At 40.2% G+C, this 27,991-nt stretch overlaps 1 pseudogene; it reads right to left on the minus strand.

Moving 5' to 3' along the window:
- Positions 1–578: 578 nt before the first annotated feature.
- On the minus strand, positions 579–27,991 carry LOC127627188 (uncharacterized; annotated as a pseudogene).

A 27,991-nucleotide genomic window follows, 5' to 3' on the forward strand; every position in this document is an offset into this window, starting at 1 on the left:
TTTCTAAACTATTTAAAACTTTTAAACAGACAAGGCTTTGTCAGGACAACTTTTATTTTCTAGTTTTTTCAATCATTTGTAGGAAAGTGACAATGTATTGTTTATGTGTGTATGAGTGTTAATGATAAGTACGAGTGTAATACAATAAAATGTATTTTTTCCAAGTGTAAGTCTGTCCTCAAGTGAGCCTCATATCTTTATTTTCCACTTCATGACCAATTGTCCATTATAAAGATGCTTGAACAATTTTTTGAATCATTTGGAACTCACCAATTCTTTCTTTTATTCATGACTGTTTTTTGGATGTGTATTTTTCTGATGGTCTTGTCCATACTTTGATATACTGACACTATTGGGCATCTCTCTTTAACATACAATCAATCCAATCCAAGTGATAAACAAGATACCTCCTGCTAAGGCTGTAAAATCACAAACATATTCAATAAAATGTGTAATGGGAAGTAGTCTTTATTTATATGTTCATCAGTAAGACATTGTGAAATCAAACTCAATATTGAACAGTAATAATGGCACCTACATTGTATTATATGCAGTCTTTCAGAAACGCCATCAAGTGGTCAGTTTTGTACTTCTTCACTGTGTCCATTTATCCCACTGTCTCGTTTCCCATAGACACCATTCTGTCTCTCAGTCCTATCTCTGTCCTTACCGGCCGCAGAAAGCATCTTCTTTTTAAAACTGAAATCTGTGCTGCAACTGCTGTCACAGACATTCTGAAAAATACAAAAATGACATTCAAATGGCTTTCTCAATGTCAGTTACAGGTGTAATGAGTGGAGAATTATTGGTCGAGCAGATCAACAAAAAAGTCAACAGGACATCAAAATCAAACCTTTTTACTTTTACACAATGATGCAAAATGGGATATTGTTGGGGCTTCATTCAGGAGCAGGTTTGGTTATTAGCAATAATTTATAATTATCAAAGACAATTATTAATTATTAAAATCAATAGAACATTGATTATAATCAACCTTAGCTTATTAATCCTTCAAATCAAAGATAACTATCAATTATCAAAATCAATAGAATATTAATAAGGATTCATATTGCCGGGGCACCACCCTGGAATCAAGGACTAATAACCAGACAGTATAGTAGTCTCTTAGGAAAGTCAACATCCGGAGCACATCGACATTCAAAAAGGGATAAATGAAGGCTTGAATCCAATCCCCTGCCAGCCCTTGACACATGGCCATGCAGAACAATACTTGATCCCCTGCCACATGTGCTGCATGTCGCCACTGTCCTGGAAGTAACCGTGGATTCTTTGGACGTGTGCGTGGTTTGCCTCTGATGGCCCGGGACAGTTTGGCCCTCGCTGTTCTTAGGGCCGCCTTGTTGCCTGCTCTGAATGCGGTGTCTCGGGTCCTCCGCAGTCATCCACGGCTTCTGGTTGGAGCGTATGATGATGTCTTAGAAAAAGTGGCATCATCAATGCACACTTGCTGATGTAGTTGATCATTGATGCTGTGTATTCCTCCAAGTTGGTAGAGTTGCCATATGTTGCAGCCTCCCTGAACATGTGCCAGTCAGTAGACTCAAAACAATCCTGAAGAGCAGAGATGGCTCCTGCTGGCCAGGTTTTCACCTGCTTCTGAAGCAGTTTTGTGCACCTGATGAACGGTCTGTATGCTGGGATTAGCATAACAGAGATGTGGTCTTAGTAGCCGAGGTGGGGGCGGGGCTCCGCCCGGTACACGCCTGGGATGTTTGTGTAAACAAGATCTAGCATGTTCCCTAATAGCCCCATAAAGTTCACTGAGCGCTTCCTTAGCATTAGCACTGGGGGGAATGTAAACTCCGGTTATAATGACAGTGGTGAATTCCTGTGGTAAATAAAAAGGTCTGCATCTAACAGTCACAAGCTCCACCAGCGATGAGCAGTAGCTAGAGACTAGCATAGAGCTCTTGCACCATTCCATGTTGATGTAAACATACAAGCCACCACCGCGAGTCTTACCGCACAGAGCTGCATTTCTATCGGCATGAAACGAGGCAAGCCCATCTAGCTGAATGGCAGCATCTGGAACTGTGTTGCTGAGCCGCGTCTCCGTGAAAACAAAGACGTAGCAGTTTCTAAACTCACGCTGCGTAGTCTGCTGGAGTCAGATAAAGTCCAGTTTATTGTCCATGGAGCAAACATTTGAGAGCAGGATAGATGAGAGAGCCGACCGGCTAGGGTTTGTTTTTAGCCTAGCATAGACCCCCTGCCCTCTTGCCGCGCTTCCACTTCCTCGCACACCGCTTCCAAGTCCCCTTCTCTGGCCACCGGCATCAGGCGATGCTGAGGACTGGAGGCCTGGTCTCCACAGCAAGCCGAGGTTGCGTAACTTCTCCTGCAGATCATCATGCAGCTTGGTTGTTTCATGGATCTTATATTTGAACAGTGTCTGGTGATGGTAAACACGAACACCGGATGTCCATGTGCCATAAAGGTCGGGATAAGTAACAAAAATAGCACCATTTTGGATCCAGAGCGGCCACTGCATGCAACCGCGCCGCCATCTTGGATCAAAAAAGAAGAACCCAAGTGCAGTTTATTAAAATACGTGAAATCCAAAACCCTAACTATAGACAAACTAAACTAAACATAAACATGAACAATTAACATGAACATAACAAACAAGGTTACATCAACAATACTTGACAAAAGACAATGGCAAACATGAGGGCTTAAATACAGACATTGGGTAAAACAATAACAAGAAAACCAATAAACAGACAGAATTATAAACAAGATAACATGGCTAATAACCCTAAACCAATGACAAACTGATAAGAAGAGAGAACTGATGACAATAAACCAATGAAAACAAGACACATGAACATGAAGGGAAACATGAAATTACATGACAATGGAACCGCTTGACATGAAACAGGAACTACAATTTCAAAATTAAAGACATGAAAACAAAACGTGAACAAAACACATCTTGACATGACAGGTACCTGATTTTTTTATTTTTTTTGCTGGTTCCACCTAGCGGCTGGAGTTTTTTTTGTGTAATATAATTTCTTCAGGACAGCTTGTGGATAAATCTGCATATTTTTGGTGTTTATGCCTATTATGGCCTGGAGTTTGTTTTGTGGAATATCTCTTTTAGGACATTGGAGTGATTTTTTCTTTTGTTGCACCCATGTATCGGCCAAATTGGTCGCTTACTGAACATTCGTTTGACTAACCGAAGAGCAGAACTTTTTATTTATTTATTTTTACGTGCTGGTTCTGCTAGCGGCTGGAGCTTGTTCTGTGGAGGAACACACCTTTGTGAGAGTTATGTGGATGAATCTACAAATTTTGGGGGTTTATACCGCTTATTGGCTCGAGTTTGTTTTATAGACTATATTTTGCTGTGTAATTCTGTTTCAAAAAATTTGTACAGAACACCGGACTTGAGCAATCTGATGGCAAAGTTGTCTCGCGGGCATATATGGACTGTTTGAGTTTAGAGGGAGGACGCCAGTTGGCGCTGCCGTGCGTGGAGTTTATGCGCACGTTTTTATTTTTTCTGTTTGTTTTTGGGGAAGTTTAGATTTTGATTGTTACACTAATGTTGGAATGTGATATAGTGTGTGGGGGGGGGGGGGTCATGTGACGCCATTTAAGAAGCAGATTTGTGAGCGGCGAGCTCTGCTTACTTTGCTACATTTTTTATTATTCTCATGTCATAATCTGGTGAAATCGATACACCCAGTTACACATTTGTTCTTTGAGGTAAAACATGGCAAAGAAGTCAAAATCCTCAGGATCTGGAGATATAAAAAGTAATGTAGGTGTTCAGGATGAAAGCCCTGACAGGCCTAAATCCACTTATATTAACATTTGATATTTTGATAGTCTCTCTCCACATGGAATGTGAATGGGTTGGGGCACCCTATAAAAACAAGGAAGGTTAATACTTTTCTTAAAAGTAAGAAATATGATAATGTGTTTCTTCAAGAAACACACCTTTCTCCATATGAAGCTGGAAAATTTGTGAAGATATGGGGTGGACTTGTTTACTTTAGTGCTGGCTCATGTAAGAGTAGGGAAGTCATTATATTGGTAAATATATCCTAACCTAAATTAGGGAGAATAATTATTGTTTTAGCTGAAATTCAGGGTCAAAGGTAGATTTTGGGTAATATTTACGCACCTAATGCAGATGATCAGAGGTTTGTATAACTCTTGAAGGGATGTTGCATGCCACTGGCACCCCTCATGATATAATATTGGGAGGAGACTGTGGCAGTGGGGGCATGGTTGAGCACCCATCCAGAGAGAGAGAAAGCAGTAAGGGTGCTTACACATGAGCTAAATAATGTCTAACACCTGTCTCTAATTCCAGTGAGCTTGGGGAGAGTGCCATATCAACAGCCAAGCCACCACCAGAACAGAGAGAGAGAGAGAGAGTCTGGCACTAGAGTCTCACAATGAAGCTGCTGCATTCATGATGCTAAAGATTTGTGATAAAGACTTGAAGAAACTGTGACTAGGAACCTGTGACGCTAAAGTGTTTGTGAAGCTGAAGAAGTTGCGGTGCCACTTGTGACTATTACCCCTAAGTTTATGATTAAAAGCTCACCTGAGACCTAGACCTTCCTGTCCCGGTGACCTACTTTCCTTACAGAGACTTCAATCATTTGATGAATTCAGTCCTTGATCATAGTGAAGCAAAAGCATGTAAGCCCCCTAGAGCAACATTGACGTTTCACATGTGTACAAATCTTGGTCTTATAGATATTTGGGGACTTTTGAACCTATTTCTGTTAGGGACTATACATTTGTCCATCAGTCCATAAGATTTATTCTAGAATAGAATTTCATCTGTGGTTGATTGCTCAATTGGAAATGTCTTAGTCTCAGATCATGCCCTGGTGCGTTTAGAGGTGTTGTCACAAACTGAGAAAAATAAATCATATAGTTGGTGCTTTAATGTGTCCCTTTTGCAAAATCCTGAGTTCCAACAAATGTTAAAGACTGAAATAAATTTTTATATGGAGACCAACTGGTCATCAGTATCCTCTGTGGGCGTGGCTTGGGAGGCAATTAAGGCAGTTCTTAGGGGCAGATCATACAGTATGCCTCATTCCTCAAAAAATCCAAAGCGCAAGAACTTGTGGTGTTGGAAGGAAATAGAGAGGCAGAGCTGAAGCGCCATTTGTCGTCTGATGGCCTCAGAGAGTTGATCTGATTGAAATATAGATATAATAATATTTTGTCACAGAAAGTGGAGTTTTGGTTATTCAGGGCAAGACAGTCATACTTTGAGTCAGGGGACAAAGCAGGATAACTTTTGGCTAGATATATAAAGCAGAGAGAGTCTTTTTCTACAATTCCCTCAGTGAAATCTGCTGGTGGGGAAATACTGTATGTACCCCGGCCATTGATATTGATAATGCTTTTAAATAATTCTACTTTGATCTCTATAGTTACACGTCTTCATCTACTGATGAAGATATTAGAAACTTTGTGGAATCATTAGATCTTCCTAAACTGACAACTGAGCAAAACAATGCTCTTGATTCTGAGATAACATTGAAGGAGGTTGATGAGGTAATTAAGTCTACAGGCAAGTCTCCGGGGCCAGATGGTTTTGCTGCTGAATTTTTTAGATCTTATTCTACAGAATTGGCTCCACTTTTGCTAGAAGTTTATATGGAATCATTAAATAATGGAAAGCTTTCCCCAATCATGACACAAGCCCAGATCTGTGTTCTCAGCCCACTCCTGTATTCCCTATACACACATGACTGTGTGGCAACTTATAGCTCCAATGCCATCATTAAGTTTGCTGATGATACATCTGATCACTGACAATGATGAAACAGCCTACAGAGAGGAGGTGCACACTCTTACATGCTGGTGTCAGGAGCACAACCTCTCCCTCAACGTCAGTAAAACCAAGGAGCTTGTGGTGGACTTCAGGAGGACAGATTGAGAACACAGCCCCATCACCATTAATGGAGCACCGGTGGAGAGAGTCAGCAGTTTCAAGTTCCTCGGTGTCCACATTACACAATGAGGCTGTTGTGAAGAAGGCTCACCAGCGCCTCTTCTTCCTGAGACGGCTGAGGAAGTTTGGAATGAACAACCACATCCTCACATGGTTCTACACCAGTACTGTAGAGAGCATCCTGACTGGCTGTATCACTGCTTGGTACGGCAATAGCACTGCCCACAACCGCAAAGCCCTCCAAAGGGTGGTGCGAACTGCAAGACACATCATCGGAGGTGAGCTTCCCTCCCTCCAGGACATATATAACAGGCGGTGTGTGAAAAAAGCTCGAAGGATCATCAGAGACTCCAGCCACCCGAGTCATGGGCTGCTCTCACTGCTACCATCAGGCAGGCGGTATCGCAGCATCAGGACCCGCACCAGCTGACTACATGACAGCTTCTTCCCCAAAGCAATCCGACTTTTGAACACTTGATCCCTCATGATCAATAATTAGCACTGCACTTTGTTAATCTATTATCTCACACTGGACTGTCATAATTATATTCTCCTCAATAAAACAACTGTATATATATTTTTTTATATACTCTTTATTTTTTATTTTTATTGTATGTGTATTCTATATTGTGTGTATTATTTCCTGTACATTGTATATTATATTGTGTTGTGTAAGTATGTGTACATTTGATATGTAAATTGTGTTGTGTAAATATGTTGTTTATTGTAATTGGTATATGTCTCGTCACTATCATGACTGCTATGTTGCTCGGAACTGCACACAAGACTTTCACCTACTGTTGCACTTGTGTACATGGCAGTGACAATATGTCAAATAAAGTGATTTGACAATAAAGTGATTTGATCTGTCTGATTCTTAAAAAGGACAAAGATCCAAGCGAGTGTAAAAGTTCAATTTCCCTGATTCAGTTAGATGTAATATTTTGTCAAAAATTATGGCTAATTGATTAAGTAAAGTTATGACAACACTTATTCATATAGATCAGGTGGGGATTATTCAAGCCTGTTGCTCTTCTGATAACATTAGGCGTCTCATCAATATCATGTGTCAGTAGTGAATGATCAATCTCCGGCCGCTGCCATTTCACTTGATGCCAAAACAGCATTTGATATGGTAGAATGGGATTATCTTTTTAAGATTTTGGAAATATACTGGTTCGGGAATACTTTTATTAGTTGGATTAGGCTACTTTATAGAAACCCTGTAGCGGCGGTACAAACAAATTGACTAATTTCAGATTATTTTACCCTGGATAGGGTAAATCTTCAAAATCTTTCCCCATTATTATTCTGTCTTGCCCTGGAACTATTAGCAGCCACGATAAGAAAGGAGGACGATTTTCCAGGGGTGATTGCGGGAGGTGTGGTGCATAAGCTTCTGCTTTATGCAGATTATATTTTATTATTCATCTCCGACCCTAATAGATCTATGCCTTGCCTCCACAGAATTAGTAATTCCTGTTCCAAGTTCTCAGGATACAAAGCTTAAATTCGAAGCTTTGGTTTTGACAGCATACTGTCCAGTAACGGCTTTTCAGCCGGGTGCCTTCCAGTGGCCCAAACAGGGCATTAAGTATTTGGGAATTTTATTCCCAGCTAATTTTTTCATTTTTGATAATGATGTGGACAGGTGGGCTTCATTACATTTATCGATAATTGGGAAGGTTAATGTTATTAAAATGAACTGTATTCCAAAATTCCCTGTAGATGTCCCCCTCTGTTATTTCAAGCAAATTGATAGCATATCAAAGTCCTTCATTTGGAATGGTATGCGTCCCACATTAAATTTCAAAAAGTTACATAGGCCGATTGACAAAGGTGGGTAAGGCCTACCCAAGATTTTGTTTTATTACTATGCATTAGGTCTCAGACATTTAGCTCATTGGTCACTTCTACATGAGAGAACCCCTCCCTGGTTTTGTATTAAACAGAAAGTTCTTGCACCTATTTTACTATTACCAAGCCTTTCTAATATACTAACCAGAGAAGTTAAGTTTTACCCCATTTTCTTGCATCTGCATTCACTATGGACAAAAGTATACAGAGTGTTTAATTCAGACATTTATTTATATGTTGCCTCAAGCATATGGCTGAACCCAAAGTTGCGTATTGGTGAGTCCACTTTCTGCTGGTCGGAGTGGATTGTGAGGGGTGTTAATATGCTCAGTGACCTATATGAGAGCGGTGGGTTGAGATCGTTTAAAATCTGGTCCTCTCAGTTCTTCAGGTATTTACAGCTGCGCCATCTGCTCTGTGCTGTTTTTGGGAGTAGCATACACCCCCCAAAATGAGACTCTAGAAGTGGCGATTACAGGTTATGGAAAAGGTCATGAGGCATCAGTGTATTACTCCCTGCTAATTAAGAGTCTGGGGGACGGAACTTCAGCTTCTCTCAAGAGATTAAGGGAGAGAGACTTAAACTTGGTATTGGAGGTAGGAGTGTGGGATAGGATTCTAAAAAATGTCAAGTCTGCATCTAGAGATGGAAGCATTCACCTTAATGCAATTCAAGATTTTACATAGATACTATTGGACCTCCTCTAGATTGTATTGGCTTGGTCTTAAAGACACACCCACCTACTGGCGACGCCAATCAGAAGATGGAGACACAGCCCATGTTTTTTTGGGGATGTGTTAAGATCCAAGGTTCAGAGTGTCATATGTGACGTTTTGGGCACTCAAATTTGGTTTTGCCGCATACTCTGTATTCTGGGCAATTGTTAAAAATTGGGTCCTTGACCAGTATTATGATTGGCAGGCAGATTATTTGAAGGGGATGGAAGTCAGATGTGGCTCCCTCATTTCCGGAGTGGTGTGTGGAGATGGGTAGGGTGGCGGCTTTTCAGGAGATGCCGAGCAGAGGGCTGGGGGTTTGAGATTTGTTTGCTAGGAAGTGAGGCAGGTATGTGTTTTTTTTGGGGGGACTCTCGTTGTGTTTTTTTCTTTCTTATATGCTTTAGTCAATAAAAAAAATAATAATAAAAAAAATAACACACCATAACAATCTATCTTTGCCCAGACGTAAACCTCTTACTTGAGACGCTTGAGGTCGTGGGTAGAATGTTTGACTCCGACTCATTTCCTCGAAGCTCGGGTGATAACGGGAGGCCGTTTCCTCGCTCTGACGGCAGGTGACTGTTGAAGAAGCAAGAGAAATCTTCTTCACTTCTGCAGGCAAAAGTGTGAGACGCAAATTGCTGATCGGATCTGTTAAAGTGGTCATTGGAACATGGAGAATCTCTGCTCGTCCAGCATGATGGAGATTGTATGGCCAAAGTTCAGGTACGTACATTACTTCCTTGGGCAACGAGGCTACATCTGGGAGCAGCAGGGCTGCAACAAGACATGGCGCATACTATCACTGGAAGTAAGGTGTGGCAGGGCGGAGGGCGGGGCTGGGTCGTGATTATACACACCGGTCCCTTATCAGGCTAATTAAGCCTCTGAGAGGGATAAAGGCAGATGGCAGACGGTGGTGCGACGAGAGAGAGATAGTTTACGGACATTTCTGTCATGTTTGTTTGTGTCTTTTAAGTTATTCATGAAAATATTATTTATATTATCAAGCCGGTTCTCGCCTCCTCCTACCCATTGAACCCCTTTACACAAGGCTTCAGATGAATCTCTGTGGTTTTATACTCTCTATGACATCATGTTTGAGGGACACATTCTGTCATCTGTTTCTTCCAATAGGAATTGAGAGTTCGCTCATACAGAATCTCACACCTAGTTGTAAAGTGAGCAAGGCTTGATGGGATCTGCAGTCTGTTAGAACTCCCTTTGTTTGATTTTGGTGCCATTTATGTTTTATCAGGCTTTGAGTGTTCCTACAGGCCTCAGTCAGGCTTTATGACTGTGTGTAGGCCTGCCTGTGTCTCCTATCTGAGCACATGAGTAGGGCGCAAGGTAATCTAGCACCCCTGATGTACATTGCTCTGGGCCTCTTTCCTATAAAAAATACAGTTTAGAATTTGTTGTGGGGCCCCACTGGACCTTTGAGCCCCTAGTATCATTACCACCTTTCACCGTACTAGCTACGGCCCTGCACATGAGGCCCAAAAGTATGCAACATATGCCATGCAAATGCAGATAATGCAAACACCCCCTGTTGTTACATGTTCCTGAACAATTAATATAGAATACCTTATATTTTTACTACAACATATTTAGATATATCAAAATATAGAAGTAGTTTTTAGAGTGTAGGGAGAGTGACTCATTTGCTGTTCTTCGATGCAGCAGAGCTCTTTTGCTGTGATTTTGAAACGTATATGTTTATGTTTCTTTATGAAAATGAATGTAATTTGACTGTTGTGCTGTGTTCAGTTTGGATGTGATCTGTACTCTTACCCCATCTGAGTGCTCCGGGTGGGTCTGATATGGTTGTGATGACTCAGTCTTGCTGTCATCCAGTAAACCCACTGAAGAATCAATGTCCTCATCAGTGCTGGAGCCCTTCAACAAAGACAAATCAGTGCTTTGTGAAACCACAGGGGTCAGATTTAACCTGTGGGAGCAATCTTATAAAAATGTAGCATTGTATTCTTTTATTTTCATTAAATGGGTCACATGCATAGATATGCAGAACATACAGTACATGTACATAGCTCATTAGCAGCTGTTCCTATGAAAATGAATTTTCACAAGATTTGAACACAATTTTCACAAGATTTGATTTGCTATAAACATTGGACAATGTTGTATATTATATAAAAATTAAAAGTCAACAGGGTTTTGCTAAAATACTCTTATAAATAATGGCAATGCTTGTAGCTTCTAATAAAAGGGGTGAGACTAGTGATCATAAATACAACAGGCAGATAGATCATAACCATGAATGAACCTAGCCCCAAAAACTTCCAGAATATATTTTTTATTAAATTATATAGCACCAATCCTTCCATATATATTATAAACCATAATCTGGGCAAAATAAGATAATAAAATAATTTCAGTGCAATTTGTAGTCTATAAATTGAATGTTAAGAATCAGAATCATCTTTATTGCCAAGTATGCTTACACATGCAAGGAATTTGTCTTGGTAACAGGAGCTTCCAGTGCAAAACAATACAAAACAGCAATAACACATAGATAATAAAAAAAATAATAACAAATTGAAGAAAAAATTAAGTATATATAGAATACACAATAAGACTAACTCGGCCAGAAGGCAACAGTTCAACAGTTTTCCAGACCTTTTCCTCACTCTGGAAGTGTATAGTTCTTGAATGGGGGGGGGGTAAATCTGCTCAGCAGTCCAAACTATCCTTTGTAGTCTTCTGATATCTGATTTTGTAGCTGAACCAAACCAGACAGTTATTTAAGTGCAGAGGACAGACTCAATGACTGCGGAGTAGAACTGGACCAGCAGCGCCTGTGGTAGATTGAACTTCCTCAACTGGTGAAGGAAGTACAACCTTTGCTGGGCCATGTTCACAATGGAGTCAATGTGGGTCTCCTACTTCAGGTCCTGTGAGATGGTAGTGCCCAGGAACATGAATGACTCCACTGCTGCCACAGTGAGGTTTAGAATGGTGAGGGGGGACAGTGTTTGGGTGTTCCTTCTAACGTCCAAAATCATCTCCACCATTTTGAGCATGTTCAGCTCAGGTTGTTTTGACTGCACCAGACGGCCAGCTGTTTAACTTATCATCATCTCGGATGAGGCCAATGACAGTGGTGTCGTCTACAAACGTCATTATTTATCTAACCATAAAATGATCATGTTTTACACAGATATTCAATAATGACAATGTATGTCAGTCTATTATATGATGAACTGTTTCAACACAATAGCAATTTATTCAGTGGTTTGTGTATCCAGAGTGGATACGGATCTACTGTTTGGATAATGAGATAAATGCAAGAACCCTGTTTTAATATATATTTGCTGCATATTTACCCTTAGTGATTAAATATAACACTACAAACTCTATAAAAGTATAACTATACTTATGTAAAGGAGTTCAATGGAAAGGAGGAATCAAGAACCGGCTTGACAATATAAATAATAGTTTAACCCTCTGGGGTCGACGGACGCGCCAGCGCGTCCTGCTGGATATGTTCGTAATTACAGCAGAAACAACTTAAAATACTTATCTGTATACATTTTTGGGTATACAGATAAGTGTAAGACATCATTAGAGACTATAAAGGGTCTACTTTTATTTGTGTACACTCACAATAACAACAAAATCTTGTGCTTTTGTAAAATAAAGAAAATAAAAAGGGTGAGCTGTCAGCAGTCTCTGTGTTCACGAGGCCGCAAGCCCAGGAGTTGATTTTGCTGGAGAGGTGAAGGAAATTCGGCGACAGTTGATGAACGTATCGGCAATGCTGATAAAGTGTAGTTGCAGACTTGGAGGAGCTTGATGTAATATGTCGATCAATTACTTCCGTGGAGATTAAATTCTCTGAGATGGTTACAAGAGTGGTGGATGTTGAGAAATCGGAGAGGGAATTAGCTGCTAATTCGCTAGTGACCAAGGCGGACTTGCAGCACATCTGGGAAATGTTAGAAGATATGAAGAATCCGAATAACATCCGAATTGTTGGAATTCCTGGATGGGCTCTTTCCGAGTCTGCTAGACATAACAGGCAATAAGCTGGAAATGAAGCAAGTTCACAGAGTCCCAGCTCGGAGAGATCGTCTGAGGGAGACAGGCACCAATCAATTCTAGCCAAATTTCTAAGATCATCCAATAAAGATTATTTTGTGGTACTCAAGTTTCAGTCGAGTGGCCCTGACTCTATGAAAATTCTTCAAACTCCCATACACAACGAAAGAAAGTACCATAACATGAATTACATTTAGGACAAATGTCTGTAATATTTTCATTGAAATTATTTAAAAATACTGGGGTTACATAAACTTGCTTTAGTCAATTCAGTTGTAGTCATTTCAATCTTCTATTAACAGTTTGCATCTGAGCGTCTCTACAGGCCTCTTTCCAATCATTAATTGATATCTCCTTATTGAGGTCCTTCCTCCATACCTTTAATCAAGAATTTGCAGACTCCTGAGATCCTTCTACAATCATGTTATATAAAAGTGAAACCAGACTTTAACTTTTGGTGATATCTTCTTGAAAAGACATTATTATATCATTTATATTTTTGAATACCTTTTTCTGCCCATAATTTGAAGCCTTCATCTGTTCTGTCCAGAGTACATTTTTAATTTCCCCATATAGGGCAGTAACAAGATAATGAGTTTGTATAAGAGATACTCAAATATCTCCGCATTTCATGCCACAACCTTACCATGTTTAAAACAATTGGATTTGTAACATTTTCCTTCATTTTCTTTAATATTTTACAATCTGAATCCTATAAATACGTTTCCAGAGATAAGTCTGATTGAATTGAATTATTTTCCAATTCTAACCATGTAGGTGGGTCATGAGAAGATGAGAAAAAAAAAACATAATATTAATTTGAGCTGCCAAATAATACCTTTGTAAATTATGGGGATGCCGTCTGGGCCCGCCACCCTCCCCGCCTTCATCAGTTCAATAGCATCTACTACCTGTACTTCTTGCTAATTTATAGCTTTTTTTTGTTCTTCCGCTGTGCATGGTAAATCTAAATGATCTAAGAAGTTTTTTCAGAGCCTTGTAAACATTCCAAACTATATAATTTCACATAATAAGACCTGAACGAGTCATTAATTTGCTGTGGGTCGACCATAATACTACCATCAGTACTTTCAATATAAGCAATAACCCTCTCAGCTTGTCTAGTTTTTATCTGCCATGCAAGCACAGTCTTCTCTCCTTGATCATAAAAGTTCTGTTCCAATTTCAGTAATTATGTGTTATACTTCGATCGAAGCAGCAAAAGTTGCTTATGCAAATCCATTCACATCAAATCATTCTTATAGATCTCATTCTCCAGCTTCTTAATCTTCATCTCTAATGCTTTTAACTCTTTTTGAGATTTTTTACTTTTTGAACTGCAAAAACGAATGATTTGTCCTTGTAAAAAGCTTTAAATGCCTCCCAACGAACCCCAGCCGTGGTTTCAGATAGATTTGTTACAAATTAAATATCAATTTGTTTACCTAAAGCTTAACCTAACAAACGTTTGATCCCCAGCCATCCGGGTTGAAACCGCCATTTTGGAGGGTCCCTAGTCAATTTTGTATCAATGTATATCAATGACACTGCTGCATGGTCGGAAATTACAATACTATGTTATTGACAATCTATGATCCTAGAAAGTATCTGAGCTGAAATAAAAAAGTAATCAATTCGGGAGTAAGTTTGATGTGTTGCTGAATAACAGGAATAAGAAATTAGAGTTGGGTTAAGATGTCTCCATATATCCAATAAGTTGAGCTCCCACATAAAATGTTGGATCTGTTTCCTAGAACATAAATGAGTAGTATCAACACCAGTGAAACGAGGTCCCTTTGTACCCAATTAAACTATTCACATATAACAATGTAAATAAAATAAACATCCTGTTCAGGGCTTGTTTGATCCATGAGAGATTCAGTTTGTATTCTACAAATTACTTGCCAACATGTAATTTTTCACTTCTTCTGGGCTGTTCAATGTCACACTACAATCTCCATGCTTAAGAAGCAGCCTAGCAGGAAAAATTATTCTATGTCGGCTTATTCCCTTAACTTTTGATAAACTAAATCATAGCTTTTCTGCTTTCTGTGGACCTCAGCAGAAAAGTCAGGGAAAAAACTGAGATTGTGATCTTATACTTGATGGTTCCCTTAGACCTGGCAGCCTTCAATACCTGCTATTTCTGCTTGAGATTAAGGAACTTCATGATGATTGTTCTCTGTGTCACTTTACCATCTTGCCTTTTGTGACCCTGGCTGGAGCTGTGTATCAGATGTGCTCTCTCTATGATAAGTGAAGTATGGGATGGATCTATCTCCAAAAAGTCTGGCAGCCACTTTTCCAAAAAAGCACATGTATCCATTACCTCCTCCTTCTCTGGAAGACTGACCGATCTGAGATTATTCCTCCGACTTCTGCATTCCAAATCATCTAGTTTATCCAAGAACAATTTCACCTGTGTTTCCAGCGAATCAGCTGTAGTCTTTTATTGAACAATCGCGATCCTCAGCCCCTGATATATGTTCCTCTGCTTCCGTCTTTCTGTTTATAACCTCCGTGTCCGCTGAAAGAACCTCGTCGAACTTAACACTGACTTCCTTTTCCATTCCTTTAAATGCCTCCATTAAATCAGCATTACTAGGATTCTTAACGATAGAGATCTCTCTACCTTCTTCTTCCCCCGTCTCGTCATGTCCATTAGAACTCTCAGGGTCTGAGGACATATTTTGCATTTCAATGCCCAATTTCCCTTGACTTTTAATCTTCTTTTTTGACAGCATTATTGCAACGTTTCTTATGCCACTCACACCAGTACAGATTAAGTGTTGTGTGTTGGTTTGAAAATTAAATTAATTAAATTACAGTTACTGTAAGAGGGTGTGAAACCGTGACCTCTCACTCTGAGCCAACCAGAGGTCATCATAATGCATGGTTACTTAAAACAGTACTAAGACTTGTATTGAGACAGTGGCCATGGAATGCCAAATTATCATTATATTTTGTTTAGTCATATATATACTATTTTAACACATTCGTCATATTCGGTATACTGTTTAGCCCTGTAAACTGATGAGCCCAATTTTAAACGGAAAGCCGGTTTGTTATGCTTTAAAAATGAATAAAGCTTAATTAAGCTTATATTATATTAATATTGTCTTTCTCCATTGATTGAAGCTACATTCTTTTGGCAAAAAGTAATGTTTATTAAAAGTGAAGATTGATATACATTTGGTTCTAAGGGTTTTTGAGTCCTTCTGCACATTGTTTTCCCATGTAAACAAGCTCTTGGTGGAGCTCTTTATCTGTTGCACATCTTCTCATGCCTGAGATCAGCTGAAAAAAGTCCCGTATTTAAAGCTGGATTGTCCCGTAGTTGGCTGGCAGAAAGTTGGCAACCCTAATTGTAAATAACATGGGCACTGTTGCTTTTAAAATGTAGGATAAGTTTAACATACTTTATCCGCCCTGATTAAAACAACAGAATAAAAGGTTTTAAAATATGCAACAGTACTCATGTGTTAGGGGTATAACAGTTATGACCCGGACCAGATATGGAGAAAGAAAACCAGGAGTCGAGAAATTCAATTAAAGAATCAAAATTTACTGAAGAATAGTTTGCAGTGAAATTGGTAGAGCCAGCGACAAAGTCTCACGTGGAGATCGAAAGCTAACTCGTACCTTACACAAAATCTTACATCAATTATACCATTTGCAAGGACGTACATTCCATTATTTTACTCCTGATTGGCTAAAAGAACATAAAGTCACAACATATAGATAGTTAAATGGCCTATCAACATTAATCAGCGCACTTGTCGTCCGCGCCTGAGATTTACGTCTGAAGTGACCTCGCAGATGGTCGCGGGGCGTCTTCGAGTCGGCCTGGTGTGCATCCCTGGTTCAAAACCTAGGTAGAAGGTCAAACGCACACACAAAACACTGACGAACGACAGTTCTTCTCTGGGCACAAGAGAGCCAGAGCACACATTATCAGGCCATTTGAACCAAAACAGAGAGATAAAATATTCACTCCTCGGCAGAGGAGAGGGTTGAAATAACATACATTTCTTCCCTAAAGAAATAATAAGAGAAAATCACACTTCTACTATTTAGGTTTTATTACATAGGACTTTAAACCATATAATTAGTCATGGAAAGGTAACAATCAAACACAGAATACATCTGGAACACATGTTTAACGCATTCCCCCTGACCCCCTCCCCTGAGAGGCTGGAGAGCGTCACAAATAAGCTTATCCCCAAAAAGACCTTCAGCCGACGTGCAGGACAGAGAAACTCTGGAATGTTCCTAAAAGAGACTAATTAACATTCAACACACATATGATTCAAAGTATATTTCAATTATGCATAAGAAAATAGAATTGATTATGTGATCATGCATATAGTTAATTCATCACTTTATTAAAGAAGTTAAGCAACAGAATACAGATAGATATTGATATAAAAGGATATATATATATGTATTGATATATCTGAAGAGCCAAGGGATTTTGACCCTCACCCTTCACATGAATACAGTTGAAGTCACAAGTTTACATCCACTTTAGCCAAATACATTTAAAATCAGTGTTTCACAATTCCTGACATTTAACCGTAGAAAACATTCCCTGCCTTAGGTCAGTTAGGATCACTTCTTTATTTTAAGAATGTGAAATATCAGAATAATAGTAGAGAGAATTAATTATTTTAGCTTTTATTTCTTTCATCACATTCCCAGTGGGTCAGAAGTTTACACACACTTTGTTAGTATTTGGTAGCATTGCATTTAAATTGTTTAACTTCGGTCAAATGTTTTGGGTAGCATTCCTCAAGCTTCTCACAATAAGTTGCTGGAATTTTGGTCCATTCCTCCAGACAGAACTGGTGTAACTGAGTCAGGTTTGTAAACCTCCTTGCTCACAGACGCTTTTTCTGTTCTGCCCACAAATGTTCTATCAGACTGAGGTCAGGGCTTTGTGATGCCACTCCAAAACCTTGACTTTGTTGTCCTTAAGGTGATTTGCAACAACTTTGGAGGTATGCTTGGGGTTATTGTCCATTTGGAAGACCCATTTGAGACCGAGCTTTAACTTCCTGGCTGATGTCTTGAGATGTTGCTTCAATATATCCACATAATTTTCCTTCCTCATGATGCCATCTATTTTGTGATGTGCACCAGTCCCTCCTGCGGCAAAGCACCCCCACAACATGATGAACCTCATGCTTCACAGTTGTGATGATGTTTTTCGGCTTGCAAGCCTCACCCTTTTCCCTCCAAACATAAGGATGGTCATTATGGCGAAACAGTTAAATTTTTGTTTCATTACATCAGAAGACATTTCTCCAAAAAGTAAGATCTTTGTCCCCATGTGCACTTGCAAACTGTAGTCTGGCTTTTTTATGGTGGTTTTGGAGCAGTGGCTTCTTCCTTGCTGAGCAGCCTTTCAGGTTATGTCGATATAGGACTTGTTTTACTGTGGATATAGATACTTGTCTACCTGTTTCCTCCAGCATCTTCACAAGGTCATTTGCTGTGGTTTTGGGTTTAATTTGCACTTTTCGCACCAATCTACACTCATCTCTAGGAGACAGAATGCGTCTCCTTCCTGAGCGGTATGATGGCTGTGTGGACCCATGGTGTTTATACTTGCATACTATTGTTTGTACAGATGAACGTGGTATCTTCAGGCATTTGGAAATTGCTTCCAAGGATGAACCAGACTTTTGGAGGTCTACAATTGGAGGTCGTTTCTGATTTTGTTTTGATTTCCCCATGATGTCAAGCAGAGTTTGGCATCTGAGTTTGACCTTAAAATACATCCACAGGTACACCTCCAATTCAGTACACCTCCTATCAGAAGCTAAATGTCTAAAGACTTAATTTTCGGGAATTTTTCAAGCTGCTTAAAGGCAATAGTCAATTAAAAGTGAAACAATCTGTCTGTTAACAATTGTTGGAAAAATGACTAATGACATGCACAAAGTAGATGTCCTAAACGACTTGCCAAAACGTCTAGGTTATGTATGTAACCTCCATTCCCTCCATCGGGGAACGGAGGTTACATATGTAACCTAGACGTTCCCCTTCTGTCACTCTCTCCACGTTGTGTCAGAGAACGACACTAGGGGTCCACTTTTAAACGTGCCATGTGCTGAGCCGTGTACGTGAACTGCTGATACAGGAGCGGGCAGGTATTCTTATGTGCAAAGGCGACCAGCTGTATCAGACTGCACGTACCCTTCCCCAATGCCACATTCAAGCCATCAGAGTCCTTCTGGTTACCCTGGAGGGGGGAACAAGGTGATGTCTGCCAACCTGGGAATGGGCCAGCCTGGCTGGGCCTCTTTTCTCTCTATGTTTCTCGCATAGAGCAACTACGGCCAGGGCCCTTACATGCATTAAGGGAAGGGGTCTTAGCCCTTCTTTCAGGGGGAGAAGACCCTGCGGAGGCCACACCTACCCTGCAGGGGAGGCAAAGAGTGGCAAATACATCACAAGGCCTGCTTAGGACCTATGTGGGAAAGTTGGTGCGGTGGTAGATCCAGCCTCGTAGAGTGGGGGAAGCGTACAGCATGGTGACCGAGGCAGCTGTAACTGCCTAAGGGAGACACAGGGGTCCGCTCGTGAGGGGACAGTACCGCAGAATTACACACAGGGGGAGTCCGAACAGGAGGCCTTACCTGCAGAGCACCTATTCCAGTACAGGGTAGATTGGGTACCCATAGTGGCATGGGTCGGCAAGTTCCTCCGCTGAACTGCGGACCCAAAAAGGGCTAGGGAGGAGTCAACCAGGGACCCGAAGATGGGATCTCCTGGGAACGGAGGCACACTATTTTACTGAGGGAAAGGGAGTAGGTGCAAGCGATTCATCCGGCCAGATCGTCAGCGTGTTACCAAGTTCTACAGGCTCGGACCTGAGAGAACACGGGACGATACTGACTCAACTCGGAGATTGTAAAATCTCTAAAAAGTGTTAGGTGTTGCCCACCCTGCTGCTCTGCAGATGTCCGCTAGGGCGGTGCCCCTGGCCAGTGCCCACGAGGACGCAACACCCCTGGTGGAGTGAGCTCAGACCCGCAAGGGGGGGCATGGCCTGGGTGTGATAAGAACCAAGTCCGGGTGGGCCAGTAGGGGGCCACCAGAATGACTTGCTCTTCGTCCTCCCTGACCTTGCATAACACCTGTGCAAGAAGGCTCACTGGGGGAAATGCGTACAACCGCATCTTCCTCAATCCCGTGGGAAGAAGGAGCAACGCGGGGGGCGGCTGGAGTGGCTTCGTTACGGTTGTAAGCGAGCCATGACCGCAACGTTGTCATGGTCATGTTCTCGCAGTGAGAACCCCACAAACGCAGCTTCGGTGTGATCGCTACCCAGACACACGAGAAAACGCCTGTGGCCGTCTGAAGCGGAGAACACTCTACCGCATCCAGGAACAACACAGGGGCGGAAAGGCATCTTTATAAAGACGCGTCCTTAAAAGGACGTTCAACGCCGCTGTGTTTTGCTCTTTTAGAGGAAATTACTCTTTTAATAAAATCACTCTTTTATGAAAAGGACTCGTGAGAGTTCTTTTTTATCTGCGCTGTCGAAGTGCACAGGGGCAGGAATGCACAGCCGTGCAAACAGGAGAAAGCCTGTTTGTTATGCGCCGTAAGATCCAACAGCATGCAGCAGAGGAATACAGGAACTGGTGTGTAACTCGCAGAAATTGCAGACATGACCATCGGCTCCGAAGAAATTTTCTGAATGAACTCCCGTATTTGCACCCGTATGTCCGGGGGCGGGATATGCAAATACCGGCTGCCAACTTCTCATTGGCCTTTTTTCATAGATCAGAGGTGTATATCGGCGCTCAAGAGAGACCCCTAGTGTCGCTTCTCTGACACAACGTGGACAGAGCGACAGAAGGGGAACTATAGTTTGCTAATATGAAATCTGTGGAGTGGTTAAAAATGTGTATTAATTACTTCAACCTAAATGTATGTAAACTTTTGACTTCAACTGTATCAATGATCATTTCACAAATTTTTTAGGATATATTTTTTTTCACTGAGGTCCATTTATCATGTTAGCTGCATTTTTTGCAGCAAAACATGAAACTCAAATTTTCATAACTTTGTTTTGATGTAGAAAATGTAATTTTATGCCACCATTTCACACCTAGAATAATACTGAGTCTAGTTGAGGTTACCTGTGTGAAAGGTTTGTTTGGACCTGTGTGTTCTTGGGGGAGCCGGAGCCTCTGATTCTTTCACTGAACCAGGAGAAAGGCACAAACGGTGGACCAGAAGAATGTGAGGACTGGCACTCTGTTCTCTCTGAATCCATGAAGCCCATAAAAACACAAACACTTTCTATACTATCCATCTATACAGCTACATATACACAAGAAAACATGCTGGTGTTCAGATGACTGGTGCACACAAACACACTCATACCGAATTCCTGCTGATAGTCTGTTCGATCTGTCTTTCTTGACCTTCCCATATGTACGACGTAAAGTGACCCTGTGTCAAAGAAAAAAACAGCTAACATTTAGAGTCAGTATATGATCAGTCTGTGATTACAGTGTCTGAAGACTATTAGAATTCATCTAAAAGAGAGCACAAGACACACTGATCTCACTTACGTCTATGTTAAATGTCAAATGTTTAGTGGCAGACAACTAACTCTCCTCCAGCTCTGCCCACGTCTACCATTGGTCAGCCAAGCAGGTAGACCCACCTCAAACTAACACCATTGGCTGAACCAGAAGCTGACACATCACACCGGTCAACGAAACAGAGTGCCACAGAGACACTCTTCAGGAAGTGGCTTATTTATAGTCTTCTGTGCACATTAAACCAGCCTTAATCAAACATATTTATTTGCTGAAGACACAGACCCCAGATCAAGAAATCGTCTCTTGGTTTTCTTATCCAGAAGCACTGTTGGACTGTCCGGTTCATCAGGATCCATGTTGTAACTGTCATCTGAAAACAGATCATCAAAATGAGAATTTAAAATTGAATTAAATCCTGATCAGAATCAAAATTGGAACCAGAAACTGAATTCGAATTGAAATCAGAATAAGGATCCAGAATTGGAATCAAAATAAGACTCTTGATCAGTTTCAGAATGTCAAGTCAAGTCAATTTTATTTGTATAGCGCCTTTCACAACACACATCGTTTCAGAGCAGCTTTGAATGTAAAACAGAATTCACTAAATTACACTTACAAGTAGTCTTGATGATTTGGTGGTTTTCTCCAAAGAACACCGTAAACATGCCATATAAAATATTTACAATATATGATCATATCAAACACATGGAATCCATCATGTAGTATGATGTAATGTGAGATGAGCTGCTTAAACCTTCACTATGCGTGTATTCTCCATAGTGTAGTAGCGGTTGACTCCCTTCACGCATCTGACACAGGTGTGCTGGAGAAGACGTCTCTGAATGGACGCTACAGGGTCTGGTGGGAGATTTAGATGGGGTGCGAGGCAAAGGCACCTGAGAGGAGGTGTTCAGGAGGTGTCTGTAGCTCCACCTCTCATCATGTACCTCTCTGTCTCCAGCCACAGTGCAGAGGTCAAAGGTGAAGTCCCGGTCTCTCTGTGAGGAATGGGTGGAGAGGAGGAGGTTGGATGAGGGAGAGGAGCATTGAAAGGAGGGGTGATGAGGAGAACAGGAGGTCTGCAGTGAACCTCCAAAACTCTAGAGCAAACACACAAATAAACGCGTCCCATGAGTCTCCAGGGTGCATGAAATCTACAGCAGAGGTCAACTCATAATGTTTTCGTAAACACGTTTATTTGTAAACATTATTTATACATTAGGTATCATGATCTATCAATAAACAACATTTTTACAGCATTTATTCATCTTGGTTCATGTTAATTTATCAAAATACAATTCTTTATTGTTAGTTCATGTTAGTTCATACTGCATTAACTAATGTAAACGTATAACTATTCATTTTATAAATGTCTTGGTTTATGTTGAAATTAGGGCTGTCAATTTAACTAATTAATGTAGTGTAATAATTATATTAAAAAATATATAGCAGCAAGCAACAATTACCAGGTCCAGAGTAAGCAGCCAAGCAAGACCCACATTTTTTTTTTTAAATCAAGCAGTTTGAAGTTCATTTGAAGATATAATCATTTGTATAGTGTTTGAACACTGGATGGCACTGTCCTGAAACTGCACATGGACTCTCACAACATGATCATGAGATCAAATATTAAGTTTGGAATCATGATTTTTAGCCCAAAGTATTCAAAATGACATGCAAAAATAAATAAATACATTTCTGCACCACTTAAATCCTCAGGTTTCTTTAAGTCTAAATAATCAATATCAGTCATAAAACGTAATATACATTATGAATATTTGATTGATAATAAAATAATAATGATACTTGTCAGTTATGACAAAGTAGAATGTTTCCAATCAGATATTTAGAACAAGATGTTGTCATCTATTCATAGATCAATATTGGTAGTTATTAAAAACTTCGTGAATTTTCTTCCAAAATGTACTTGTAGTGTTCAATGGAAAAAATAAAATTATATGGAGAGTTAGTTAATAAGGAAAGAATTTTATGGGTGAACTATCCCAATAATCAGATGCATGAAATATACATTACACACACTGTTCTATCGATGCTGTCATCTCCATCTATGGAGCTCAAACTGTCTCTCAGGTGGGTTCGAGAGGGGCGGTGCCTCCTGGTTTTGATTGACAGTTGTGCTTTGGCTTTCTGTAGGCTGCTGTCAAGTCGTTCGGTCTCAGGAACCACCTCGGAGTCGTGGTCAGGGAGTGAAACAAACACACACAAATACTTCCAAAAACAGATTGATACAAATCAAAAACCCAATTCAAAGATCTACAAAGATTTTGTATTATTATGAATGTGTTTACAGAATTAATGTGTTATTAAAAGCCAAACTGAAACAACATAAATGCTACCTGTATTAGTTCATAAGTGCAAATGTAAATTTGATGTGGTATATACAGTATTGCTTTGTAAACTCAACACTATGGACTAATTGTTCTATGGTCTAATATATTTCCATATTAAACAGTTACTGTTTCTTGCACATGGGTTTTCAACCAGGGGGCCACAAGGGAACTGCTAGGGGGTCCGTAGAAAATTTGAGAGAAAATGGTAAAAAACAAAATTATTTGATTTTCTTTTTTGCTAGCTCACCAGTTATAAGACACTATTTCATGTAAAGCTGCTTTGGACACAATTATTATTATTAATGACTACTTATTAACCAATTGTTCTATTAATAATTAATAAGTTCACCTGGCCATACAGCCCTTGAAGTTAGAATGAACATATGTGTTTGTTCTAAGGAGGATGTTGTGCTAAAAAAAATGGTCACCTTATGAAAAGTAACCTTAAGCATTAAGGGTAAACAGGATTGGCATGTGGTCTCTGTCGAAGGGGCTCGAGATCGAGACTCGAATTGGGAAAAATATTTTATTGAAAAGGAGACAGCAAGCTGGATGTTTAATTTAGATTAGGGTAAAGGTAATTTAACTTACCGTTGCCCCCAAAAGTAAACAGTGCTTGGTTATTTAATTTGGTGACATTTATTTCATAATTTTTAAGGGGCTTGAGAGCGGTTTAAAAGAGAGCGCTTCTGCGGAAGCTGGGGTAAACATTCTGCTGTGGCAGTTAAATATTCAGAATGGATGAAGAGATTGAGGTAATGAGGTAGTGAATGAGGTAAATGAACTGCTGTGAGTGTTAGTCTCCTGCAGGAGCTGGTGTGATCTTACTGTAGCTGCCAAAATTTTAGATGTCAGCCAAGTTGTGTTTGTGTCTGTGCCGTTGTTCATACGGAGTGCATGGCTGTCTTGTTTGTCCGCCCACACACTTCGGCATGTGGTGTTTGTGTTCATTCGCCATGTGGTTCTGTCAGTTGTCGCCCCGCCCTCTTGTTACCCTGTTAGTTCAACATTACTCTCACGTGTTACCCCTCATTAGCTTCTCTTTATATTCCCTTCAGGTTTTTTTGTTTCATGCAAAATCGTGTATTTGCGTCTTGTTATTCAAATCTTGCTTTTCATCTGGCCGTTCCTAGTAGTCTAATAATAATAATAATAATATATTTATTTTGTATAGCACCTTTAAAAGTAGCTTTCTCAAAGCGCTTTACAGACAGACATAACAGCAGAGGAGTAAGACAATGTAAATACAAAAATAAACACATAACATTATGATCATGTAAAAGCAATCCTAAAATAAAATGTTTTAAGAAAAGATTTAAAATTCACAAAAGTTTTTGCTTCCCTGATGTCGGCCGGAAGAGAATTCCAGAGCTTAGGAGCATAGACAGAAAATGCTCGGTCACCCCACGTATGAAGCCGTGTCTTCGGAACAACCAAAAGACCACTCTGAGAGGAGCGCAGATTGCGACGTGGTAAGTAAGGGATTAATGAGTTAGTCAAATACTGAGGTGCCAGATTGTGCAGAGATTTATAGGCCAGCATAAGGATTTTAAAATCAATACGGTACCTAACAGGTAGCCAGTGCAGGCATTCCAAGACCGGGGTTGTATGGTCCCTGGCCCTGACCCCAGACAGTACTCTAGCAGCTGAATTTTGAAGATATTGCAATTTATCCAATGATGATTTAGATACCCCAGCTAGAAGACCATAGCAGTAGTCAATGCGCGAAAAGACAAAAGAGTTTATCAACTTCTCAGCTACCGAGAAGGACATCATGGGACGTAGCCGAGCTATATTTCTGAGGTGATAAAATTATGTTTTAACTGTATTTTGGATAAAAGGCTCAAATGACAGTGTGGCGTCAAATATGACACCCAGACTTTTTAATTTGGTCTTAAACTTGAGGTGATAAAATTATGTTTTAACTGTATTTTGGATAAAAGACTCAAATGACAGTGTGGCGTCAAATATGACACCCAGACTTTTTAATTTGGTCTTAAACTCCAATGCAACACCATCAACAGATAGAGTAGGGGACCCAACCTTTCGCAGTTGATGAGGAGATCCAAGGAGCATGACTTCTGTTTTTGAGCCATTTAGTGACTTATTGGACATCCAAGTCTTTATCTCAGCAATACAGTTAGAAAGATGCCCAACGTTCACTTGCTGACCCGGTGTAGTATGTATATAAATCTGTGTATGGTCAGCATAACAGTGATAGTTAAGGTTGAGAGAATGTAGTAATTGACCAAGTGGATAGATGTACATACTAAAGAGTAAAGGACCCAAGACTGATCCTTGAGGAACACCCGTATGAACAGAACCAACTTTGGACCTATAACCACCCATAAAAACAAATTGACTTGCGGTCAGTGAAATAGGACTTGAACCAGTCAAGAACAGTCTCTGATAAACCAAAAACATGTTCGAGGCGATTGAGTAATAGGGCATGGTCAATAGTGTCGAAGGCTGAACTGAGATCCAAGAGAATGAGAATAGATGTGGAGCCGGAGTCAGATGCAATTAGTAAGTCATTAGCAACTTTCACCAATGCAGTCTCAGTGCTGTGTAATTTTCGAAATCCTGATTTATGAGGCTAAAATAGTTTATTTTCAATTAAGTGCTTGTTTAGTTGTGCTGCGACCACACCCTCCAAGATTTTTGACAGAAATGAGAGATTTGAGATTGGGCGATAATTTGACAAATTTTTCACCTCAGAGTTTTGCTTTTTTAAAACCGGAGTAACCGCAGCGGTTTTAAGTGCTGCTGGCACCTCCCCGGATGATAAAGAGTCATTTATTATTGCAAGAACTGAGGGACTTAAAGGACCAAAGCAGGATTTATACAGGCTACCAGGCATGGGATCAAGTATGCAAGTGGTAGCTTTCATACTAGAAACCTTGTTGCAGAGCATCTCAGATTGTACTAAAGTGAATTTGGATAAAGAAGTGCCAGAGAAACTCGGAGTATTAACTGTAAGATCAGCAGACTGCAAGGTATGAATATTTGTGCGAATATTGTTGATTTTTTCACTGAAAGATTTGAGAAACTCATTACACAGCCAGTCAGATGAAGTAAAAAAAACTGACACTATCTGCTTTGAGTAGACTGTTAATTGTATGAAAGAGCTTCCTGAGATTTCTTTGATTATTCTCAATAATGTTTGAGAAAAAGCCAGATCTTGCAGTTTCAATGGCTACTCTGTAGTTTGACAAGGAATTTTTCCAGGCCTGGTGGAACACATTTAAACCAGAGTGACGCCATTTTCGCTCTAATTTTCGACACACAGCCTTCTGTATACGTAAATCACCATTATACCAAGGGGCTGACTGTGCAAATGAAACATTACGTGTCTTTATGGGTGCAAAGGTGTCCAAGTTGGCTGTAAGAACATTATTAAATACTGAAATTTTATCCTCAAGAGGAGCAGAAGACATGCCATCTAAAGAAGAGACAATCAAGTTTGCAACGGTAACATGATCAATTGATTGCCATTTACGGAATGAAATAGTTCATGAAGTCTCTCTACTACAATGGAATGTTTCAATGTTAAAGAAGATGGCTAGATGATCAGAAAGTCCAACATCCACAACAGAGAGATTAGAAAGAGATGAGTCATTTGCAATAATTAAATCTAACGTGTGTCCTTTACAGTGAGTGGGGACATTTACAAACTGAGATAAATTAAAACAGTCCAAGAGTGATAGAAAGTCCTTGGCTAAGAGACAGGCTTTCTGATCTACATGTATGTTAAAATCACCCAGAATCAAAATTCTCTTAAATCTGACAATCAATATAGAAAGAAGATCAGCAAACTCAGACAGAAAGTCCTTATTCAGTTTTGGAGGTCGATAGATAGTGACCATAACAGAATGGAGAGCAGAGTGAGTATCAAACACATTTAAAACAAGACATTCAAAAGTGTTAGGAGAAGGAATGGACACTGGATGAATCTTGTATTGCAGTTTGTAAACAACTATGATACCACCACCTCTACCTGTAGTTCGTGGAACGTCAATTAGTCCAAAGCCCGCTGGAGTCAGCTGATTAAAAAGAAAACCATCGTCCTGTTTGTGCCATGTTTCCGTAATAAAAAACAAGTCCAGCTTCTTGTCCATAATAAAATCCACCAGCAATAAAGCTTTGTTGTTCACAGAGCGCACGTTAAGTAGCGCGGCTTTTAGAGGGCTTGCAGACACCGCATCACAGGAATGCCGCTCGTACGACAGAGCAGAAAAGTTAGTAACATCAACCCCAGAGGAAGACAGTCTTTTATTCCTTCGCCAGCAGTTCAAAACTGGGATGGAAGAGACGTAACTGGGCGAGGAAGAGACGTAACTTCGCCCTGTGCTCCGATGAGTATACCGCTTAGGCCGCAATAATCCAGCCCGGTCACAGTAGTCGTAGGTGTCCCCCGACAGATAGTAATTCCGCTTCAGGGATAAGAGCTGGCAAGAGGTGTACAGTAAGGCCAT

The sequence above is a fragment of the Xyrauchen texanus genome, chromosome 33, assembly GCF_025860055.1.
Source record: "Xyrauchen texanus isolate HMW12.3.18 chromosome 33, RBS_HiC_50CHRs, whole genome shotgun sequence".
Classification (NCBI taxonomy): Eukaryota; Metazoa; Chordata; class Actinopteri; order Cypriniformes; family Catostomidae; genus Xyrauchen; species Xyrauchen texanus.